This window comes from Sorex fumeus, unplaced genomic scaffold (genome assembly GCF_029834395.1).
Source record: "Sorex fumeus unplaced genomic scaffold, SorFum_2.1 ptg000044l, whole genome shotgun sequence".
NCBI classification, from domain to species: domain Eukaryota; kingdom Metazoa; phylum Chordata; class Mammalia; order Eulipotyphla; family Soricidae; genus Sorex; species Sorex fumeus.
Window position 1 is genome coordinate 22174089 of NW_026606101.1, and position 25280 is coordinate 22199368.

General features: G+C 48.9%; 1 protein-coding gene and 1 non-coding gene across 3 annotated transcripts in view; one reads left to right on the forward strand and one right to left on the reverse strand.

Annotated features, from left to right (window-relative positions):
• Nucleotides 1-23764, reverse strand: part of SLC23A2 (solute carrier family 23 member 2) — a 103704-nt gene extending 79940 nt beyond the window's left edge. Inside the window, exon 1 of one of the 2 annotated variants that reach the window (XM_056122141.1) lies at nt 23633-23764. The gene's annotated coding sequence lies outside the window, so the exon portion shown is untranslated. Of the gene's footprint in view, nt 1-109; nt 255-23632 lie in introns of those variants that run through there. The other variant, XM_056122142.1, reaches the window with a different exon arrangement.
• Nucleotides 22632-22733, forward strand: LOC130030829 (U6 spliceosomal RNA). The gene has a single exon (XR_008793508.1). It is a non-coding gene; the product is annotated as a U6 spliceosomal RNA (small nuclear RNA).
• Nucleotides 23765-25280: the final 1516 nt, after the last annotated feature.

The window sequence follows — 25280 nt, forward strand, 5'->3', positions numbered from 1 at the left end:
AGAACTCTAAAAACACTAGGTATTTACGGGAGCCCACAGACCCAGGCACAAACAACCCAGACACTGACTCCCCCCAAACAGTCGATGGACAAGAAAGGAACAGACTTACCTGCAAAGGGAGACCCGGCCCTGTCCAGTGAGATGCCCCTTCACTTGTGTCCACCCCGACAGACAGCGCTCTCTGTCCTCTGCAGGGCTGGGCACGAGAGAGGCTGCAGGTGCTGAAGGAATTCTGGCTTTTATAACCCACCCGAGCTCGCCGAATTGTATAACTGCACCTCCTCATCAGAAATGGTATCTATTTGCATTACACAACAGCCACCACCTGGTTACAAACGGTTACTGCAAGCCTCCAGCACGCCCGTGGCAGCCCTCCACAGCGCAGGCTGGACCTGCTGCGTTTCTCGGGTGGAAACCGGGCAGCTGCCGAGACCACGTATGTCAGCCCCACACAAACATGGAACACGGAACCCTCGCTCCAACCCCCTGCGGACCAACCGATCCAACCCAGTTGCTTTCACTTGGTGCCGAGGGCATGCACTTTTCCTTCCCTGCTAATTTCTACTTCCCCATGGGGTGGGAGCTGCGGGGGGGGGGGGGGGGGGGGGGAGAGAAGGAGATCACGCAGGGCGGGGAGCAGTCAAGGGCAAACCCAAGGTATGAATAATTGGGGCTAATAATCCAAAAAGCAGCCAGGGCACACCGTACAGTCCCACTTACACAGAGTGGACAAATCTACAGACTCCATCAGCAGCTGGCTGAACTGGGGTGGAAATGGACAGGATTTGGGATTTTTGTTTTGGGGGGTAGGGAGACAATGCACTGTGGTGCTCAGGAGGCTACTCCTGGCTCTGTGCTTAGGAGTCACTCCTGACAGTACTCGGGGGACATTGGCATCACTGCAGAGCCGCACACAAGAACCTTAACCCCGTGTTTGTTGTTTGTTTCAGGAGCCACTGGTGGTGTGGGGGCTTAACTCCAGCTCCATACCCTCAGACCCCCTGCGGCCCCCGCCCCCCTTGCAAAGCATACCCTCTGACTTAGCTATTTCCTGGCCCCGTCCGGGTTTTCTGCCTGGAGTGAAGATGTTCCAAAAATTGACCCTGGTGGCAGTTGCTGGAACAAGTCTTGACACACTAGGAACCACTGAACTGTATACTTTGATGTGAAACATAACTGAAAATTTATTAAAACCACAAACAAAACACATTTTGATATCAAGGACATAGAATAAAACACTATTCTGGGGGATGGGGGGTGGGACGGATACTGGGATCCGTGGTGGTGGGAAATGGGCACTGGTGGAGGGATGGGTACTTGATCATTGTATAACTGAAACCCAAGCACAAAAATGTGTAAGTCTGCAACTGTACCTCATGATGTCTATTAAAAATTAAAAAAAAAAAAAACACTATTCTAAGGACCAGGAACGTGGTTCACTGGAAGAGCATGCCTCAAGGGCATACATTCCAACACACGTATACACGCGTATGTCTCTTCTTATGTGCGTGTAGACACCCAGTTATAAATCCAACATGCACATGCACGTGTGGGCATGCACAACTCTAATCTGAGAGGAACGAAAATGTGAGTACAGAAATTACCTGCACACGCCAAACCCACCCATACAAACTCTGGTAAGAAACCTGTACTTCGGACACAAACTACTTGAGTTCAGGATGAAAAAAGTCACAGAAACATTCAGGTCATGGTGTTTTATTTCCTTAAATAGTAGCAATAATTAAAGATTATTCCCAAAGACGTTCCAAAGCAAATAGAAGTCAGTAAGAAATGAAACTACAGAAACCAAGGGAAAGGCGCGCGTTTGCCTTGCATGCAGCTGACCCAGGTTCGATCCCTGGCACCCAACAGGGTCCTTCTAGCTCACCAGAGCACAGCCAGCTGTGGCCTCCACATCGAGCTGCTAAGACCGCATGCCAAACCATACTAGCAACTAAAGAAACCAGACTCAAGGTAAAGGTAAAATTTTCTCTAAATACGAGAACACAGGGGATTGCCCTGCCACAGAGACAGAGGGGATGGGGGGATGGGGGTGGGAGGGATATTATCCATGGTGGTGGAAAATGGGCACTGGTGGAGGGATGGGTATCTGATCATTGTATAATTGAAACCAAAGCACAAAAAATTGTAAATCTACAACTTTTAAAAAAAATAAAATAAAATAAAGGGAAAAAAAAATTTTCTCTAAATACATGCTATGCAATTTTCAAATGATGTTAACAATAAGGCAAGGAAAGGTACATTAGGTTTGGGGCTGGGGTGATAGCACAGCGGGTAGGGTGTTTGTCTTGCACGTGGCCAACCCGGGTTCGATTCCCAGCATCCCATACAGTCCCCTGAGGACCACCAGGAATAACTCCTGAGTGCAGAGCCAGGAGTGACCCAAAAAGGAAAAAAAAAAAAAATAAAGTACATTAGATTCGATCTCTCACAATGGAGACGTTACTGGGCCCGCTTGAGCAAATCGATGAACAATGGGAGGACAGTGACAGACAGTGACAGATTTGATCCCCAGCACCATATGATCCCCCAAGCCCGGCCAGGAGTGATCCCTGAGCACAGAGCCACAAGGAAGCCCCAAGTACCATTAGGTGAGTTCCCCAAAACAAAACAGAACAAAACAAAAATTCCAAGTAAGGTTCCATTAATAGAGACTGGGGTGAAAAAACACTAAATCCATACTCCCCAACACACAGCAATCAAATGTATCACCAGATCTTAAGCTATAACCAGGTAGTTTCAGGTCTTCTTTGAAGGAAACTGTGATTAGAATTTGAAACGGACTAAAACACAAAACGAGGGCGCTCAAGGGGCAAGTATCACAACTCACAGAAACAGGCAGAAAGAAAAAAGATCAGCAGAAACCAAAAGGAGATCTGAAAAAACAAACGAACAAGAAAACATATTTCCAGATAAAAATCTTAGCACATCTGACAGAGAAGAAAAAGATCTTCCCAAAGACCCCCTCCCTCCCAGTGAGGCAGCGTGTGGGGCTCCGAGGGGGAAGCCTAGTCAACTAGAGACGTTTCCCGTTAGCTTCTGAAGTCTGGGACTTTCGGCAGGACACGCAAGACTGCCGTACAAGTCCTTAAGCACTACAGAGAAAAAGGTTTGATGTTAAATAATGGGAGAAAGAAGACCAAACACTGACAGGTATCATAAACCCTATTTTTAAATAATAGCCTAGAATCAGATTTCAGAGAGGTGGCCAGTTACAAAATAAACTAAATATCCCCTGAACTAGCACAATTAACTCAAGATCCCCCCCCCCCCCACACACACACACACACCGGGTGAAAAGATTCAATACCAGGCAAAGGAGTGAGTTCAGGAGTCAGGGGTGCATGCCTTAAGAAAGTCAGGAGTCAGGGGTGCATGCCTTACATGCACAGGACTGGGTTCTGTCCTGGAATCTTATGAGTCCCTGGGAGCCATGGGAAGTGGTCCTGGTGGCCCCCAGAATTGAACCCCTGTCTATTGAGCTCTGGTCAGGAGCCCCCAAAAATGTAAACCTATGTTAAGCACACCTGCTAAGCTACAGGTGAAATAGTCGTTTAAAGGTGCAATCCCTGCATTTGTAAGGAGCAGGAAAACTCAGGAGGAAAAGGAAAAATTGTAAGTGATCCTTATCCCCTACCACTGTATTAGAAGTAGCAGCAATTTGTAGTACATACAGAAAGTGAAGGGAGGACCCAAACATATAACGTGAAATAACTAAAAGACTAACCACCTTGAGGGCTGGAGGCAGAGATCAACGGGCTGGAGCTCAAGCTTGGCATGCAGTAGGCCTGGTTTATTCCCCGCCACTACTAGGGGTGGCCCCTGAACACCAAGTCAGAAGCAGCCCCTAAGCACCACTGGGGATAACCCCCCTATCACCGTCTCCCTGGAAAAACAGAACCTTGAGCAAATACTGGAGGAAAGCTTTATTCTTCATAATAAATATGCTTTTTAAATACCCAAAAGAGTTCAACTATTAGCAAAAAGGAAAATAAACTAGGTAACATTAAAATCAAAACTACTGTTTAAAGCTTACATGTTTCTATTTTTCTGTCTCTCCTAATGTTAGTGACATCTCAGTGTCTCCACTGTTATAAAGCAGTGAAGCAGGAGATTTATTTAGGTTATCAGCCTGACAAAAATTGCCCCAATCCTGTAATTCTCCCAATCCCGCCACTCGTGAGGAAGAGGGGTTTCTGTTAACAATAAAAGAAAATCGAACAAAAGCACCCTCTAGTGTTACAGCATTTAACTGCTAGTTAGTAACGGAAACACAGTGTAAAATACCATACTGTTTTTAAAATTCTGAACATAAAAGGAGAGCATACAGAATTTAAAAGTATTTTAATTTCATATCCAACTTATTTCTAATAATGCTCTATTGTTACTCAAGTTGCCTCTTCCAGATTTCATCAGCAAAAGCGTTAAGAGATCACCAGGTACCTCCAAGTGTCATTCCATCAACAATTACAACTCTTACATTTTAAGCAGAGCCACTTTAATGAATCAACCCTCCGAAAATAGAGAAACATTAAGATAAAAGGAGACAGCTTATGTGACAAAGTCTTATTTGGCTACGTTAGAACAGCCGAACTATATCCACAATTGCTAACACCCCACCCCCACTAAAAAAAAAAAAAAAACACCCACACACCTTAAAAATTAAAAAGAAAAACACAACATAGTGGGAATCACCCGTTCCCAAGCAATTTTCTACAGGAAACAGGGCAGTATCTATGTCTAACCCTCCCTGACGTCATTCACCCTTATGCAGGAGGAAGATCAATGGCAAAGGGCGGGTGAAAAGCTGGATGTGCTCATTAGTGTCTTAACTGTCAAAGGTTTATGAAGCGAAGTCTTTGGTTTGTCTTGGCCACTCAATCATACTCTCAAAGCAAAACTCAGAACGGGTGAGAACAACATTTACCAGAAGCTGACGAAAGGACGAATGAATTTCTGTAACAATCAAAGCTCAGCACTCAGCCCCAGAGCAGGGGATTCCTATCCCTCCAGGTCCGCACCCCACAAAAGCTTAGACCGGTGAGAAAACAGGACCCCTGAGGCATGAGGACCCTGAGTAGCCTGCGAGCAGAAAGAAAAAAAGGACCTTGAATGTCCTGCCCTATAAAGTAATTAAGTGCTGGACTCCGCCTGTGCACTTGGGGGAAGGTGGGGGGTAATTTCTGATTTTGTTTTTTTAATTTTTTTTTTTTGATAGAACAGTGCCCTCAAGTCCCGTCTTACTTTGAGCCAGGAAAGAGGGAAGTGGAGCAGACATAGGTGAATGAGGTCACTTCAACAGGAACAAAATACTCTCTGCTGCCAAGTTTTAATCTGGACTCCCCAAAACAAAAAAAAAATTTTAAGTCCAACTGGCAAATCAAAATTCTGTTAAATGAATGATCTTTGCGGGGAGCAGCAAGAAAAATTTGAATTTTCTAGCAGTAGTCAATAAATGTTCTGCTGCTCCATGCCACCTCTCAAGTTAAGGAAAATTATCTGAGACCAAGAAAGTCAAGTATCAACTTTGAATTATTTAAATTATATAACTTCTTGGGGCTGGAGCAATAGCACAGTGAGCAGGGAGTTTTTGCCTTGTACGCGGTGACCCGGATTCGATTCCCAGCATCCCATACGGTCCACCGAGCATCTGCCAGGAGTAATTCCTGAGTGCATGAGGCAGGAGTAACCCCTGTGCAACGCCAGGAGTGACCCAAAAGGACGGAAAAAAAAACCCCAATAAATATATAAATTCTGGCATTTAGATTTATGATGAAATACGCTGTGGGGAGATGGTACAATCAGTGGGGCTCCAGCCTTGTTCCCAGCCCAGGTGGGAGGCCCAGCACAACACACCCCCCTGAGCATCCTCCCGGCACTGCTGGGTTGGGCACTTACTGCTTACAGGCCCTGGCAATCGCAGCACTGCAGGATTCCAACTCTGATCGCCAGCCCTAGAGTATTGCTGGCAGTGGCCCCAGGTCTCCTGGGCACCAAAAAAGAAAGCAACCAAAATAATTAAATAAAATGAGGGGGACTGGAGCGATAGCACAGCGGGTCTTAAACGGCAAGGGGCCGACCTTGGGCGCAACCAACCCAGGTTTGATTCCCAGCATCCTATGGTTCCCTGAGCACCGCCAGGAGTAATTCCTGAGTGCATGAGCCAGGAGTAACCCCTGTGCATCACCAGGTGTGACCCTCCCCCCACCCAAAAAAAAAATACGCACATATTAGAATGGCTAAATGAGAAACACTGCAGAGCTAGAGAGCTAGTGCCAAGGTTAAGGTGCTAGCCCTGCACGAGGCCAACTCTGGTTTGATTCCCGGCACCCATGGTGTCCCCCACCCAGCAACCACGGAACAAAACCCCACAACCCAGCCAGGCACATTGCCGGGTGTGCACACTTCCCACTCAGCACTACTGGACAGGGCCCCCAAATCCCCTCCCATAAACAGAAAAAGAAAAGATAGAGACAGGGACAGAGCAATTGTACAGCGGGTAAAGTACTTTCCTTGCAAGCCGTCAGTCCTGGGTTCAAATCCCCCAGCATCGCATATGGTCCCTAGAGTACCGCCAGGGATTGTAATTCTCGAGTGCAGAGCCAGGAGTAGTAAGCCCCGAGCCTCACCTAGTGCGGCTCATTTCATTTTCATTTCATCATCCTGTTATTCGTCGATTGCCTCGAGCAGGCCCCAGTAACGTCTCTTTCATCTTAGCCCTGAGATTATATTCAAGGCTCTTTAGGAGAATGAGACCCATCATTGTTACTGGTATTTGGCATATTTGGTACGCCACGGGGAGTTTGCCAGACTCTGCCCTGTGGGCAGGCTACATTCGATAGCCTGCAAGTTTGTCCAAAGTAGGAATAAGACAATAAGACGTCATAAAAAAAGTTCTGTTAAGATGTCGCGCGGCCGCGAATGCGGCTCAAAAACCAATAAAGAAAAAAAGAGAGAAAACTGCTAACGACCATAACACTAGGTCTGCAGAATAATCAACGGCTTATATATGCTCTCCCACAGATATATAACCCCTTTGGAAAGCAGTTTTATTTCTTTAAAAATTACCATGGGAGGGGCTGGAGCGATAGCACAGCAGGTAGGGCATTTGCCTTGCAAGCGGCCAACCCGGGTTCGATTCCCAGCATCCCATATGGTCCCCTGAGCACCGCCAGGAGTAATTCCTGAGTGCAGAGCCAGGAGTAACCCCTGTACATTGCCAAGTTTGACTCAATAAGAAAAAAAAAATCACAATTGGAGGGGCTGGAGCGATAGTTCAGTGGGTAGGGCATTTGCCTTGCACACGCTTACCCAGGTTCGATCCCCAGCATCCCATATGGTCCCCCAAGCACCACCAGGAGTAATTCCTGAGTGCAAAACCAGAAGTTACCCCTGAGCATCACTGTGTGTGACCCAAAAAGAAAAAAAAATCTACAATGGGGGGGAGCTTGAATGATAGAGGGTAGAGCATTTGCCTTGCACATGGCTGACACGGGTTCGATTCCCAGCATCCCATATGGTCCCCCGAGCACCACCAGGAGTGATTCCTGAGTGCATGAGCCAGGAGTAACCCCTGTGCATCGCCTGTGTGACCCAAAAAGAAAAAAAAATTACAGTGGGGCCCAGTGATCTGGCCCAAGTGGGATCACCTGGCTTGCATGATCCTTGGTTCATGCCCCCGGGCTGCCTAGCCTCCACCAGAACCACTGCTACAACCAGCTGTGATCCCCTATCCCCCCCACAACAATTTATACTAAGACTCAGCAATATTAGGTGCTACCAGAGAAATGAAAATATGCTCAAACCAAAACCTACATATAAATGTTTGCATTCGTTTTATTTGCACTGCTCAAAACGTGGAAACATTTACTTACCTTCTACACAGTGCATGAATAAACTGTGACACAGCTACTGAAACAAGACCCAAGGCCAGAATGGGAGACTTTATAATAATAATACTCAAATGGTGACAAGGCTGTGGGCAAACAGGAATTCTCCTATTACCAGAAATGTAAAATGTATTACCAAAAACGGTTCAAGTACTCAAGAACAATGCCTGTGTGTGCTGTGACCCCAGCAGAGCCACTTCTTGGTAAGCCGTGTCTGTAACAGCACACATAATGTACAGGATGCTGAGCAGTGGAATAAAACAGCTGCTACAACAAATTAACCCGTGTGTGTGTGTGTGTGTGTGTGTGTGTGTGTGTGTGTGTGTCTGTGTCTGTCTGTCTCTCTCTCAGTTTAGCTTTCAGTGGCTTCTTTTAATTGCTTTTTGGTCACACCTGGCGATGCCCAGGGGGTTACTCCTGGTGGTGCTTGGGGGGCCATATGCCATATGGGATGCCGGGGATCAAACCCAGGTCGGTTGTGGACAAGACAAATGCCCTAAACCCGCTGTACTCTACTCCCGGTCTCTGGAGTCAACAGACTTAAGAACTTACTATTCCCAAATGAGCAAGTATGTTTCAGAAACCAACCACATGAGGACTTTCATTTAAGGCCTTATTTGACTTTTTTAGTTTGTTTCTTTCTGGGCCACACCTGGAAGTGCTGGGGGGTGGGGAGGGGGCTCCCATGGAGGGGGGAGGTCCTACTCTCAGCTCAGTACTCAGGTACTCAGGGTCGCTAATCCTTTGAGGTGCTTGGTAGACCATAAGTGGTGTGGATCAAATCCAGTTGCTGAAGCCTGTTTTAGCCTATTGTTCTATTTTGCCCAGCTTTTGATTTAAAGTTTTAAATTAGGACCTCCTAAAGTGGGTGATACCACCCCCTGGTGATCAGGGGGTTGGGGGGTGGGGTGGAGAGGCTAAAAGATACCAGTAACAGCGCTAGTCTCCGGTGCAATTCGGGGGGCTAAAAGGTACCAGTAACAGTGCTAGCCTCAGGTGCAATTTGGGGGTGCTGAACGAAAATAAGGAGGTGGAAGCATAAAGGAGGGTCCAGAGAGAAAGTTCAAAGGGCTGGGGGCACACTTTTCATGCCTGGGGCCAGGGTTTGATCCCGCTGACCTCACATGGGCATCCCAGCACCACCCAGGGCAGCCCAGACATTTTTCAGCAATATTAGGTGGGGGGTTGGAGCGATAGCAGAGCAGCTAGGGCACTTCCCCTGCATGCAGCAGACTTGGGTTCAATCCCTGGCATCCAATACGGTGTCCCCAAGCCTGCCGGGAGTGATTCCTAGTGCGAGTAAAGGGTTATTCCTGAGCACCGCTGGGTGCGGGCCAAAAGCAAAAAAGAAAAAAAAAAGTGGGAGAGAAGAGAGAAGCGCCAAGGATGCAGCTCAGAGGAAGAGCAGTTGCAGTGCATGGAGGGGGACCTGGGCTTGATTCCCAGCACAGCATGGTCCCCTGTGCACCTAGCCAAGAACGAACCCTGAGCGCTAAGCCAAGAGTAACCCCCCCAAGCCCACCAGGTGCAGCCCAGAAAAACAGAAAAAGAAAGAAAATTGTATTTTATCTATTGTGCAACAGAGTTACAGCTGCAGGGATTAGTTTCTAAATAAACACACAAAACTCAAGGTGGCCGTCTTTTGCAACAACGTTCAAACCAGTCACCGAAAGGTCTGAACCAGGGTCAATTGGCCGATGCTTCCAAGTGCCCGGCATTGTGAAACTCCAATACGCATCAGAAAGAAATGTGCATGCGGTGACTTGTTTTCAATATGGAGCTCTAAATCGGTGACAAGCATGGACTTTAACTAAGACTGCTTCTAAACTCAGACAAGCTCACAGCAGTGCACGGGCCATAAGCACTTACAAATTCTAATTCCTATCCAACAGCTTTGCTCTGTAGAGATCATGGATGTCACACAAAGCAAGCCCTACTGCTATTTCAATAAAACAGCTACTTACACGTTGAATGATTTTATGTATCTTCTTACCCATCCATATTCTGTACGTTCCTCTTTCAGTGCTTACTAATAACTAAATCATAGCAGGGACTAAAGTAATAGATAGTATGCTTACCTTGCAAACAGCCAAACAACATTTGATCCCCAGCATTCCACACAGTCCCCAGCGCCACCAGGAACACCTCCCGAGCAGAGCCAGGAGTAAACCCTGAGTATTGCCTAGTGCCCCCCCCCCCCCAAAAAAAAAGATAGGTGTTGGTGTAACTATTTGGAGTGACAATGTCACATTTTTATTATATTAAAACGAGAACATTATGAAAATACTTTTTTTTTTTGGCTTTTTGGGTCACACCCAGCGATGCTCAGGAACTACTCCAGGCTCTGCACTCAGGAATCACTCCTGGTAGTGCTCGAGGAATCATGGGATGCCGGGGATCGAACCTGGGTCCGCTGTGTGCAAGGCAAACGCCCAACCCGCTGTTACTATTCTGGCCCCTATGTGAAAATACTATTAATCATCAATACATGTCTATCAAATCACCTGTATTAACTGGTAAAGTATATATCAATAGGGAATTATGATTTAAGTAAGGGCAAACTAAGCTATTAACTGACTTTTAACTGCATATCATGTATTTTGGGAGGGGTTTTCAAGCCACACACACTGGTGCTCACAAGAGTTACTTCTGGCTTGATATTCGGGGATCACTCCAGGCCATGCTGAGGAGGGACCACGTGGTGTCCGGGATCAAATCCAGGCCTCCGGCAGGCAAAACCATTGCCAGCCTACTAGGCTATCTGCCTCGAGTCACTTGGTACATTTGGCAGGGGATGTTGGGCCACACCGCGTGGTGCTCAGAGGACACTTGAGTTCAGTGCTCAGGGGCCATGTATGCTACCAAGGAGTGAACCAGGGTAAACTGCATGCAAGGCAAACACCTTAAATCCTGTACTCTCTCTGCCCCCCATCCCAATGTATTTTTTTAAACCATTACCTGCTAATTGTATAAAGCTAAATATCAGTGATTTTCTTCCCTATAATATGAACCCAATTTTTCCTAACTTATGTGTTGTTTTGTTTGGGGCCATACCGGCAGTGCTCAAAGCCTACCATGGCTCAGTGATTACCCCTGGTGGTGCTTTGTAGACCACACACAGTGCTGGGGATCCTGCCAGGGTTGGCCATGTGGACGGAAAGTGTCTTAGCCCCTGTACTACCTCTCCAGTTCTAAATTTTATTCTGTAGAAAGTAATATACCGTGGGCCGGAATGATAATACAGAGGTTAAGGTGCTTCTTCTGCACAGCCTCCCTGGGTTTGATATCTGAAACCATTCACGGTCCCACCGGGACTGCTCCCTAAAAGCAGAGCCAGGAGCAAGCAAGCTCTGAGCACTCCTGCGTGTGAGCCAAAAGTAAAAAACAAACAACAAAAACACTGAAGATTCACCATGTATTTAAAAACATTCCAATGTTTCTATTGAGCCTGATGATGCGGCTGACCCAGGTTCCATCCCTGGCACATCATCACATCCTGAGGCTGCTGCATGATCCCTGAGCACAAGCCGGGAATGAAACAGGAGCACTGTCTGGGTGTGGTCAAAAACGAGAGAGGAGAGGTGAGGGAGGGGGGGGGAAGAGAGAGAGAGAGAGAGAGAGAGAGAGAGAGAGAGAGAAGGAGAAGGAGGAGGAGGAGGAGGAGGAGGAGGAGGAGGAGGAGGAAGAGAAGAAATGAAAATGAAGTCTTGATTTTAAAATACAAGCAATTCAACCACAGCACCCAAAAGAAGAGAGAACAAAAGGAAATGCCCTGCCACAGAGGCAGGGTGAGATGGGGGATGGCGGGTGGGAGGGATACTGGGATTGGTGTTGGTGGAGAATGGGCACTTTATCACTGTATAACTGAAACCCAAGCACAAAAATTTGTAAGTCTACAACTGTATCTCATGGTGTTTCACTAAAATTATAAAAAATAAAACAAAAAGTTAAAAAAATTAAAAAAAAATAAAATACATGCAATTTATGAAAGAAAAAAAAACACCAAGAACTTATTTATTTGCAGGCCAGAGTCACTCAAATGACTGAGCACACACATATTCCATGTGGGAGGCCCAGGCTCAATCACTGCATTGGACCTCTGCGCACCGTTAAGGAACATACTCCAAGAAATGTCCCCAGTAACACCAGGAACCTCCTTCCACCACCATCACACAAAAAAAGTAATTATCTGCTAAAAATGTGCAAAGTGATACTAAAGGAGATTTGATAATTCCTGCACTGGGAGATTTGGAGGGAAGGGGCCGCCACAAGGGGCCATGCCCAGGGACTACTCCAGGCTACAAGTTCAGGGGTCACTCCCGGCAGTGCTCAGGGGTCCATGCCATGCCAGGGATTGAACAAGGGCCCCCAGCATGTGACACATATGCTCAGCCTGTTGTTGAGTGCACTCTCCAGCTCTCAGAAGAAATCCCCGAATACTATCCAAATATCTTTTCAGTTGCCTAGGCTCCAGCAGGTGGTATGGCTATGGGAATTTTCTTGTACTATTTCCAAGAAAAAAGAAAAGAGAAGCAGCCCTGAAAATATTCACAGTAAACTGTGTCATTCATCATCAACATTTGGCTGCCAAATATCCCAGTGAACACTTACACAGGTCATTCTATTTTGTCAGTAAAGCAATCAACGAAAACAAAAGCAATTCATTGCATGACTGGTTGTTGGGACAACTTTGTGCTGGAAAGAAAGAAGAATTCAATCACTTGCTGATTTAGTTTACTGCTTATCAAGAGGAGCCTGCTTGGAACAGTTTTAGAAAAGGGGCTCAGTCCTAGAGGTCTAGGAAAACAGGTGACGTCATCTGCCCTCTGGAGATGTGTACCAGGGCCCTCTCTGACTTTGGAGAAGCCCGCGTTCTCCCTTCTACCTTTCTCTCCCTCCCTCCCTCCATTCCGCCTTCAAAAACTCCAAATAAAATTTGTTTCTACATTTTTTTTCAAAAAGTGATGTTTATAAAGTCAACCTGATTGATTCCAAAAAGGACACAGTTTATCCGACAGTTATTTCTTAACAATATTTCTAAAATTAACTAAATAACTGTGGTGCCAAGGTGCTGTGTCGGATATAATTAGAACAAGAACTGTCATTTCAGCGTCTATGGCAAAACTTCTGTGCAAATCAAAATTCAGGACAAGGGAGAAAGTTAGCCAATATCCAAGTGCTGGGTACAAGGCAAGCACCCTGCTCAAGGGACCGTCGGGCTTCCACACCTAAACTGTTTCTTGGAGTTTGAGCTATAAGATGAAGTTTGCTATTGCTTTTCTTTCACGTTTTAGCGGAAGAACGGTTCTGTGTTGCCACAAATCTGTTAACTTTTAAAAAGAAAATGGGGCCGGAGCGATAGCACAGCGGGTAGGGCGTTTGCCTTGTACACAACTGAAACAGGTTCAATCCCCAGCACCGCATATGGTCCCCCAAGTCCTCCCAGGAGTGATCCTTGAGCACAGAGCCAGGTATGACCCAAAAGAAAGAGACATGGCTAGAGCGGTAGTACAGTGGGTAGGGCGTTTGCCTTGCACGCGGCCGACCTGAGTCCGATCCTCGGCATCCCATATGGTCCCCCAAGCACCACCCGGAGTAATTCCTGATTGCAGAGCCAGGAGTAACCCCTGATCACCACTAGGTATGACCCAAAATGCAAGAGGGAAAAAAAAGACCAAAAAAAGAAGGGGGAAGAAAAGAAACCCACCGCAAACAGGGTAGGGCACTTAATAAGCTAACGGCAGGCTCGCCCTTCTCATTAGAATGAACTTAATGTTATTGTTATTCTTATTTTAATATCATCCCATATTATCTCTTAATTTTCTGGGTGACGTGACACACAATTAATAACCAATTTTTTCAAGCTTCATCATCTTGTCTTACAACATCATTGTTTTCTTACTATGTTCTAGGACGTAGGCAGGAATACAGGCACATGAAAGAATGCAGATCTGTCACGGCATCTTTCTGTGTTCACCGAGAGGGTGGATTTCAGATTGCGGGGTGAGGTGAGGTGCGGTGGGGAGGGTGTGGGGCGGCACCGAGTAATGTTTTTTTTTTCTCCAAACATTCGGTGGTTCTGAACAAGAGGTGGGGGGCCAAAGCGGTTTGGGAACCTCCGTTTTATTCAAGTGTGCAGTCAGGACCCGGAGTGACAGTACAGCAGGGAGGGTGCTGGCCTTGCACACAGTCTACCCAGGTTTGATCCCCGGCACCACACAGGGTTCCCCAAGCCTACCAGGAATGATCCCGGAGTGCAGAGCCAGGAGTAAACCCTGACCACTGCTGGGTGGTACCAGTCTTACATTGGGGGGAGGGGCACGGACACAGGCTTAGCAGCTCACAGCACCTGCCTGCCGGGCTGAGGCTGCTGACCTTGGTCCCAGGTACCCACCTGAAGCTCAGTGCGACATCCCGCACACAGCCACTAATGCCTGAGCGCCACGACTAAGGCACACGACCCCCATAGACACAGGGCCTGAGAGAGAGAGTACAGGGGTTACAGCACCTGCTTTACACACAGGCCACCCCAACTGAATCCCCAGAGCAACCGTCAGACAACACAGAGCACAGGAGCTGGGAGCAGCCCACAGCCACCACCCCGCAATCAGCAACGAGCTGGAAGAGGACCCCGGAGAGAACAGTGAGAGCACCAGAGACATTTGGCAAACATATCCAGGATACGGGCCAACACCGCGACAATGTGGGGACACCCCCCCCCCCCGTCTCCCCACCCCTGGCCAGAGTACACACACAAGCCTCGGGTGTGCGGTATCTGCTTACACACCCACCCAACAAGCTTGTGTGACCCCTGGCACCGCAGCAAGAGATGGGTAAGAGAATAAGAGGGAAAAGCAAAGACAAGCCCGCCCTAAGGCGTGGATCTGTCATGCTACCTGAGAAAACCCTAATAAAAGTCTATAGCCAACAGGCAGGTAAAAGTGGAAGCTTCTCGGGAGCAGACAGGGAGCAGGGAGGCAGGACACATATTGCCCAGTCGGCCATCGGGCACCCTTTGGGGTTTTTTTCTGTCTCTCCATTATCCGGGTGACGGCTGGCACACATGGCAGTGCTTGGGGCTTACTTTTAGCTCTGCACTCAGTTCTGGTGATGCCGGGGAGTCGGGTGAGGAGACCATATGCGGTGCTGGGGTCAATCCACAGTCAGTCTCCTGCAAGGCAGGCACTTGAGCCCCTGGACTCACTCGCCCACCCCCACCTAACTGGGGGAGCTTTTTGGGTCACACCCGGCACTGCTCAGAGTTATCCCTGGCTCTGCACTCAGGAATTACTCCTGGCGGTGCTCAGGGGACCATATTGGGATGCTGGAGATCAAATCCAGATCAGCCACGTGCAAGGCAAAACACCTGCTGTACTATCGCTCTGGCCCTATTTGTGGGGGGGGGGGGGGGGGGGGGGGGGAGGGAGATACACACACACATACACACACACACGTACATTTTACCTCCTTTCACTTCCAATTCCACACCCTCACTTGGACAGGGTGGATTTTCCCTGGAAATATTGTTTTATTAAGTTAAGCACAACCTGGAAGGCGGTTCCAGTCCAGCCACGGGCCAGCCGTCCTACTGAGGGATTTAGCCGGGCCCTCTCTCTGTGAGGGTGTACCACTCCGCAAATCCTACACTCTACAAAAACTCTACAACTCATCTTCATGAACAGAGATAAGACATTCCGACTGCACCACAGGGAGCAATAACCAGCTCTCCTCAAGGCCTGGTAGGAAGCTTTTCCATGGGAATGGAGAGGGGAGAGAAGTCTACAGTAAACATGGGGTAACATGGGAACATGGGAAAGAGGGGGCGGGGTGGAGCATGTACCCATGGCTTGTAGGCGGAGGGGGGCACATACTCCATGGCTTGTGGATGATGCGATCAAGGTCCACAAGAAGGAAGGGGAGCCTGGGTCTGGGGAAGAGACGAGTGCAGGACTCACGGGGGGTGAGGGGGGACAGGAGGGAGTGGGCAAATGCAGAGATGCCTAAAATGGACCCCGGTGCCCTGGTGGTCTGGCTCCGTTCCTGCGAGACTGGGTCCGGAGGAAGCCAGCTCAAGACGCTGGCAAGCAACCGGTCACGTGCCCACCAGAAGGTCAGACCCGGTGGTGCCCTATGAGCCCTGGTTACATATTCCTGTAAGCGTTCCCCAAAACACACACACACATGCCCTGAGCCAACAAGTCTCCTTTTGTTTGTTCTGTTTGGGTCCCCGGTGCTCAGGGAACGCTCCCGGTGGTTCGGAGGGCCCAGGCCCCATGGGAGCCAGTCCAGGCCTCTCACATGCAGAACACATGGCCCATCCTTGCGGGCTCCTCGCTGACCCCCAAGCAATGAAGGAGTTCACGAAAGGCTGGAGTGACAGTACAGCGGGTAGGGCACAGGCCCTACACAGTGCCGCCCCGTGTTCGAACCTCAGCATCTCATCTCAGTGCCAGTCCCCCAGGCACTGCCAGGAGTGCTTCCTGAGTGCAGAGCCAGGAGTAACCCATGAGCATCTCTGGGTGTGCCCCTTACCCCCCCCCAAAAAAAAATAAAGTTCAAGAAAATAATTAAAATAGGCTCAAGCTTTTCATTATGAGAATGGTCACCAACAGGGTTTAGAGTAATACAAAATTAGCTAAGAAAATATTAATACCCCAAAAACAGAAAACTGAGGCCAGGTTCTACATAAGGGAGCCTTGATTCTGGATACCACATGGTCCCCCCGCATGTATGGGCACCTTCTTCAAATATTGTGGGTAGCAGAAACACTGACTAACGTGGAAATGTGTCCAGCAGAGGACAAGGCAGATTGTGAAAGAGACCGGAACCAACAGGACTGATCCTGTCCAGAGAAGGTGCTTAAAAAAACAAGTGTTTCTTTTTCATCCTCATTTTGTGTTTGATAATTTTTAAGCCTCCAGCTTGGTCGACCTAAGGAAACTGAAATAGAAACAGGTGGGTAAGACCCAGGAGGAGCAGGCAAGCACCACAGAGCAAAGGCCTGGAGCCGCAGGACCATACTCTGATGGAGCTCTGGGGACCCCCCCAAGAGCAGCAGGCCAGGCCCCAGTCTCATTCTCCGAGGGCTCCAAGGCGCACGGTCAGAGGCAGGCAATGCATATGTTCACCACATCTGGACTCTGGCCCTGAATGCTCCAAGGACCAAGAGAATGCTCAGCTGCAGGTCAGTGTGAGGGACAAGGACAACAGCGGCCCTTGTCCCTCACACCTGCCTAGGCTTGTTCTTTTCAGAGCCGGGAGAAAAAGAGCTACCCAACACCCAACCAAGAGAGTCTGCTTTTTTTTTTTTAATATATTTTTTTCTTTTTTGGGTCATCCCCAGTGATGCTCAGGAGTTACTCCTGGCTCTACACTCAGGAATTACTCCTGGCGGTGCTTGAGGGAGCCTATGGGATGTCAGAGATCGAACCTGGGCCAGCTACATGCAAGGTAAAAGCCCTCCCCGCTGTACTATCTACCACTCAGGTAGTCGCCTTTAATACCTGTCTGCGGTTCCTGAGTAAACTGCAAGGAAACAGGGAGACAGGCAAGGCACACACTGCACAAGGGCCCAACCTGGGCCTGACCACCAGGACCACATGGCCCCGAGCATCGCACGCAGGGTGCAGCCCTGGAGGCCGCAGCTCTGTCCTGGTGCTCAGCTACCCCCGGCACTGCAGACCCGAGCGGCATCGCCCTCTTTGGCCTGGCACTGCACCACCTGGGGAGCTGAGCGAGAATCATTGGTGGAGCATAACTTGGGAACCCCAAAAGAAAAGAAAAACTGCTGAAAATACCAAGAAAAGAGAAAGAGCCTAGTATACATAGTTTGTGTGCAAATTCTCTCCCCTTTTCTGGATGGCGGGAGGGTGTTTGGGGCCACAGCCGGTGAGTTGAGGGTTACTCCTGGCTCTGCACTGCACGCAGGGAGTATTCCTGGTGATCTTAGGGGACCATACGGGATGCTGAGGTGAGAACCTGGGCCGGCCACATGCAGGGCAAGAACCTTAACCACCGTACTATCACACTGGTTTCTCTTTTTTTTTCCATGAATTTCTTTTTTGTTGTTTTTGGTTTTTGTTTGGGGGCCAAGACTGGCAATGCTCAGGGATGCATCCCTCCAGGTGGTGCTCAAGGGAGCACAGGCGGTGCCAAGGATGGAGCCAGGTCACCCAGTGTGCGGCAAATGCCTTCCCTGCTGCAGTATCTCATGTTCTACCTGGTCCCAAGGTCTGTTTCTTTAATTTCCCTTTGGGTGAGAGGGTGAGCGAATGAACACACCTATAAATAGCGCCCGGCCGAAAGTACCTGCCGCGCTGGCTCGGCAGTCTCCTTCCCTGGCAACGGGAAGACCTCGCGGGGAAGACCTCGCGATCCGACAGGAGAAACCATGGGAAAAGGGAAGTCAGGAAAAGGAGCCAACTTCCTTGACTGCTGTGTCAAGGCCTGGAGTGAACAGGCTACGTCAGGAGCTTACAAGCCAAAAACATTACTCAGTGGTAAGCCCCATGGCACCCAGGCATATGGACCCTGGGTCCCACGTCCCCATCAGCAGATAAATGAGACAGGCCGTCCCTAAAGCATACGCACCGGGAAAACATGGCAAAGTGCTCTGATTGTCACTGGCTGTGGGGGATGGCCATTCCTAGGACGCTGGAATATTTAAACTGGCATTAGCAGCTGCATTTAGTAGAGCTGCCAGACATCTGACTTACATGTGACTCCTATTATAACGGTATCAGTGCTGGTCTAAAATAAAAAGTGGGTAACCGAGGCAAGGGAGAGCAAAGGCAGCATGGACCACGGTGACCGTGATTCAAGCGCATCCTTCCAGAGGCACGAGACGCAGCACAGCGCACCCCAGCAGAAATCGCAAAGCCCTCAGGAAACTCAGCAGGAGGCCATGGGGAGAGATCTGCTCTCCCAGGGAAGCCACAGCAGCGGGGCCCAACCCCGGGAGGTATCGGGCGACACAGCGTGGCCCTCCTTTGTGTGAGGCCCCAGCTTGCCCACTTCTACCCCACAGGCTCCATCCCAGACTCAACTCTTCGCACATAAAGGGACCTTATTATGACTCCGATGCGGGTTCTAGTTTTGTGTGGCAGTTACAAACAAGGTAGTGGGGGGCGGAGTGACAGTCCAGTGGGGAAGGCGCCTTACCTTGCTCGCTCAACCCGGGCTTGATCCCGGGCATCCCATAGGGTCCCCCAAGCACCACCAGGAATAATTCCTGAGTGCAGAGGTAGGAGTGGCTACTGAGCATTCTAGGTGTGACCCAAAAACTAAAAAATATTTTAAAAAAAGGGGGGGGGAGCGAATCACAAAAGGCAGGATGCAACCTTTGCATGCTGGAGCTCTGGTCCCATACCCAGCACCCCACCCCCCGCCCGTCTCCACTGGGAGCACCGAGCTCGCCAGGCGTACCCCAGCACTGCCAGGGAGCCACTCCCCACATGAAACCCCAGTTCTCTATTCAAAACAAAAGATCATTACAAGGAATAGGTCAGATTCATCGAGATCTTTCCCTACCCCCAGCCCCTGGCCAAACACAAATCAGCAAACCTCTTACACAATTTATATATACATGCAGATCCCTTTCACATTCTTTTTTTTTTTTTAAACCGGGACCAAACAACCTCTTTTAAAACCATTGATGAAATACATCCAACCAAAAAGGAGGGCGCAGCTCTAAAAAGGGCCAGTGTCCCCTATCACAGTGCCGTTATACAACGTTATACAACTGTTCTACTTTATTCTTTCCTTCCCTTCTTGTGCAAACGCCGTGGCCCTCACGCGTGTTTACAGAGGCTTTTCAAGCAGCCCAGTTTCTCCAGCAAATATTTAAAACTCTTGTGGCTCCTTATCAAGCTTTAAACACGGATTTTTTTTTTAATATATACAACATGTTTGATCACAGGAAATGACGCCAGACAGCTGCCCCAAGGCTGGAGCAAGAGCCTGACCCCAGTCCATCGTCAAGTCATGGAATCTTCGAACACCAACATAAAGGGAACACAGCTTTATGAAACAGCAGTTTCTGGGCAGAGATGAAAGTGAAAAAGAATCTCCTGAGAGTGACGATACAGTGGGAGAGCTCTTCCCTCACAGCATCTGACCCCGGGTCCAGTCCCCGGCATTCTTTTATTTTATTTATTTTTTTGCTTTTTGGGTCACACCCGGTGATGCTCAGAGGTTACTCCTGGCTCATGCACTCAGGAATTGCTCCTGGCGGTGTTCAGGGGACCATATGGGATGCTGGGAATCGAACCTGTGTCGGCCATGTTGGCTGCGTGCAAGGCAAACGCCCTACAGGCTGTGCTATCGCTCCAGCCCCTCCCCGGCATTCACATTGTCCCCTGTGCACTGCCAGGAATAATTCCTGAGAGCAGAACCAGGAATTACCCCTGAGCGTGGCTGGGTGTAGCCTCCCACAAAGAAAGAATCGACGGCTAAGCCAAGACTCAATGGCAAAACATGAGCCTTGAGCGAATGTGTGAGGTTCGGGGTTGCTCTCTGGCACTCAAGAAAGGTACGGGTATTGGGGCAAACACGTTGGTAACTCAGCAAGAAAAGTGACCACCACACAAGGTGATGAACACATAAGCAATTTCGAAGGGTGGAGGGGCTGGAGTGATAGTACAACGGACAGGGCATTTGCCTTGCATGCAGCCAATCCGGTTTGATTCCCAGCATCCCATATGGTACCCTGAGCACCGCCTCAGGAGTAATTTCTGAGTGCATGAGCCGGGCGTGACCCAAAAAGAAAAGAGAAAATAATTTCAAAGGGTGGCAGAGAGAAAAGGATGGTGCCAGGTAACTTCGGCTGAAAGATCAATGTCTTCTTTGGAATTAAAAAGTGGCAACGGATTTGCTAAGATTTGGATACACTGAACTTGAGCTGCTGATGGTGTGAATGGCATGTACGTTTGACAAGTATCTACCAAGGACCACTCAGAGATTGGAGAGAAAAGCTCTTGGGAATGCACCAGCAGCAACAACAGTGGGGAGGTGGAGAAAACAAAACTGGTAGGGCCACAGAGCCAGCACAGCGATTAAGGCACCCGTCTTGCACACGGCCCACTCGTGTTCCATCCCCGGTATCCCAGGATCATCAGGGGTAATCCTGAGTGCAGAACCGAGAGTAAGCCCTGAGCCAGGTCAGATGTGGAAGCAAAAATTTTTAAAAAGCACACCTAAAAACGAACTGATAGGGGCTGGAGCGATAGCACAGCGGGTAGGGCGTTTGCCTTGCACGCAGCCAACAGGGTCGACACAGATTCGATTCCCAGCATCCCATATGGTCCCCCAAGCACCGCCAAGAGCAATTCCTGAGTGCATGAGCCAGGAGTAACCCCTGAGCATCACTGGGTATGATCCAAAAAGAAAAAAAAAAAAAAAGAACTGATAAATAATTAGGGGGTGGGGTCTAGGGGTACACCTGGTGGTGCTTCCTTACTCTAGGCTCTGCACTCAGGGATCACTCCTAGAGGGACCATATGGGGTACCAGGGAATGAAATCAGGCTGGCTGCATGCAAGTCAAGCGTCTGACCAAGTCACGCGTCCGACCAAGTCACGCGTCCGACCAAGTCACGCGTCCGACCAAGTCACGCGTCCGACCAAGTCACGCGTCCGACCAAGTCACGCGTCCGACTGACTGCACTCTCTCTCCAGCGCCTAAGGGACACAATTTTTTACTGCATGAAAACTTACGACCTCTGCCCCGACCCGAGACATGCTTCCTGTGCTAGTGCTTATGCTGAGCTGGGGCAGGGCCCCAAGTTCGATCCCCATTACTGCAGATCCTGCCCTCCCCTGGCTCAGCACCTCTACATGTGGCCCCATTCCTTTCAAAAAAGGTAAAGAAAGGTAACACCGACACCCACTAAAATGGAGCAGCGGTTTTGACATTAGCTGTCATTAGAAACCACCACCCTGAATAAACAGTTTTGGCAAGACAGGGTATCTCAGACAATATTGATCGGTGAGACTGAAAACTCCTGCAGCTTCTCTGCAGGACAAGTTACCAATATCTACCAAAACTGAACATGATTTTCATGTGCTGTACTCTGACAACTTTACTGTTAGAAGTTCACTTGGGGCCTGAGGTCTAGTACAAGGGCCTAGGTGTTTCACTTGCATGCAGCTGACCCATATCCTTCTTTTTTTTTTTTTTTGGTGGGTTTTTGTTTGTTTAGAGCCCACACCAGGCTGTGCTCAGGGCTTACTTCTGGCTTTGCACTCAGGGACCACCTCTGGAGAGACTTGGAGGAACAATATGGGGTATCAGAGATTGAACCCAGGTCGGTAACTTGCAAGGCAAGCGCCCGACCCACTGTACTATCTCTCTGGCTCAGCTGGTCCAGGTTTGATGCCTGGCAAATACATACAACACAACCAGGAGTAAGCGAGCACTGTGGGTGCACAGAGGGAGGGGCAGAGGGAAGGGGAAGGACAAAGAAAGGAAGGAATAATAGAAGGAATGAAGGAAGGAATTACTTATGACTATCTGCCCATAAATACGTGTCCAAGAAATTCACCGCAGGGGCTGGGGAGATAGCTCAAAGGACTAACACAGATGCTTGGCAGGCAGGAGGCCAGGGTTCAATCTCCAGCATCACTAGCCAACCCCCAAACACCACCGGGGGAACCCCACAGAGAAGAAAGGAGCAACCAAGTGCCACCAGATGGGGGAAAAAAAAAAGTCAATTCAGTAGTGCTGTGCTTGCTTCAGCGAGACGTTTACTAAAACTGAAACCAAACAGAGAGGAGCATGGCCCCGGCACAAAGATGACACGCAAATTCATGACATGTTCCACATTTTTTCAGCTCTGTAGCCTTGTATCTCAATTAAAACCAAAAAAAATTTGTTTTTAAATTCAGGAGTGACGTTTATAATAGCAAGTTCCAAACCACCAGGATGCCCAGTGTTACCAGTGCCATACAAAGTGCTTCCTCTCCTGGGGCTGGAGCAATAGCACAGTGGGTAGGGCATTTGCCTTGCACACGGCCAACCCGGGTTCGATTCCTAGCATCCCATATGGTCTCCTGAGCACCGGTAGGAGTCATTCCTGAGTGCAAAGCCAGGAGTAACCCCTGAGCATCACCAGGTGTGACCCAAAAAAAAACAAAGTGCTTCCTCTCCTTAAAACAGTACAACTCAGGGAAGGGGAGGTCTGGGCTCTCCACAGGAAGAGCAACTGTGAGCCCGAATAGCACCAAGTACTCAAACGCTTGGATTTAAAAATTTAAAAGCATGGAGCTGGAATGATAGCACAGCAGAGAGAGTGTTTGCCTTGCACGCAGCCGACCCAGGTTCGATCCCGGCATCCCAGATGACCTCCCCAGCACCGTCAGGAGTAACTTCTGAGTGCTGAGCCAGGAGTAACCCCTGAGCTTCGCTGTGTGACCCAAAAAAAGCAAAAATAAATAAAAATTTAAAAGTAGAAAAGTCAAAGCCATGTGACAAAGAATAAAAATATTTTCTCTACCAATTAATACAGGGAGCCCCTGTGACAGTTGATACTCTGGTGTGATGAATTTCCAGGGGATTTGGCTGAAATTTCCTTATCATGAGCTTTAACTTCACCATCCATTACCCCCAGGCCCAGCTCGAGGCTGTCACAGACGTGCCAAGCGCCGGGGGGAGTGGGCGCTAAGGCACTCAGCGCATCTCAGCATGAGTCATGCAACACAGAACGAGGACGACTATATTCAAACGCACCTAAGGGAGGCAGCGTGGACCTGTCCATACGCTCTGCCTTAGGAGCCAAGCCACTTGTTACATTTCCTGGTGCTGCAGAGGTCCAGGCTTGAAACCCGCAGGGGATCCGGATTAGCAGAGTCAAGATCCAGGCTAGAGAGAAACAAATAGCAAATTAAAATAAAAAAAAGAAAAGTAATGGCCGAGCCTAACAGGAGGCACTCCGGAGGGCTGGAGTCTACTTCCTACTCAGCCTAGTCCCCACAGGGGCCACACCCCACAGTGCTCTGGAGTCACTCCCAGGGGTGCTCAAGGGAACATGTAGTGTCGAGAATCAAACCCAGGCCTCCAAAAGCGTGTGCTCCAGTCCACTGGAATCTCTCCCTTCCATCCCCTCAGCTGTATAGCTTTACACTGGAAGAACATTGTCAGTGGCCCAAACCATCCTTGGGCAGAATCACAAATCAATTCCTTTAAAAAAAAAAAATCAAGTGTCGCGTGACAATAGTACAGCAGTTACGGCCCTCGCTTTACACACTGCAGACCTGATTCAAGCCCCAGCCTGGTCCCAAGCACCACTAGGAGTGGTCCCTGAAGCCACGGTCCCACGGTCCTGTGCAATGCTGGGTACGGCTCAACAAGCCCACGCCCAACTCCAAAGTCCACTCCATATTTGCACACCCTATTTCTCAGGAGATAAGAACACCAAGGAAAAGTAATTCTGCATTGGGCACTCCTTACCTGTGGATACATTAACTGCATATTCCCAATCACTGAAAATGGATGGAAAAGCAAAACAAGGGCCACAGAGTCCAATGGACGGAGAGCACGCTTTCCATGTGGGAGGCCTGGGCTCAATCCCTGGTACGCATGGTCCTCCGCCCACCCAGAATATGCCCAGTTGTGCGGCCCCCCACCTAAAATTTTTTTTTAAGAAAAATAACACAAAAAGGTAAACTTTGTAAAGACATCTTTAGTTCTATGTTTCAGACACTCTCCTACACAAGACACATGACTAACTGTGTGAGAAAACCCTAAGGGCCAGGGACGTGGCTCAGAAATTGAGCACAAGCATGGTGCGTCTGGGGCCCCGGTTCTATTCCAGGCACCACAATTAATTAAAAATCCAAACTAGAGACTGGAGCAATAGTACACTGGATGGGGTGTTTGCCTTGTAAGAAGCTGCACCAAGTTCAACGCAGGGTACCCAATCCCCACCAAGAGTGACTCCTGAGTGAAGAGCAAAGAAAAAGCCCTGAGCACTGGGGGTGTGCCCCCCCACACACACAGGCAAAACTTTTAAAATTTGGATTTTTTTGGTCAGAGAGAGAGAGCTCACAGGGCTGAGTGCATGCTTTGCAAGCAGAAGGTCTGAGTTCAGTCCCCAACACCTCTTGGCCCTCTAAATCCCACTGGGAGCAGTCCTGGAGCATTGCAGGGTTTAACCACGAAAATATCAAAATAAATATTAAATAAAGAAATCCTACAGAGGTGAGGTCCCAGAGCTTCAGAGACATTTGACAGCACAAGTCTACACATCTAAGGGCAAGAGAGATAAGCAGGTAGGGGGCTTGCCTTGCACACACAGAGCCAACCTAGGTTTAATCCCCTGGACCCCATACAGTGGCCCCCTGAGTTCCACTGGGAGTAGTTCCTGGACGCAGAGCCA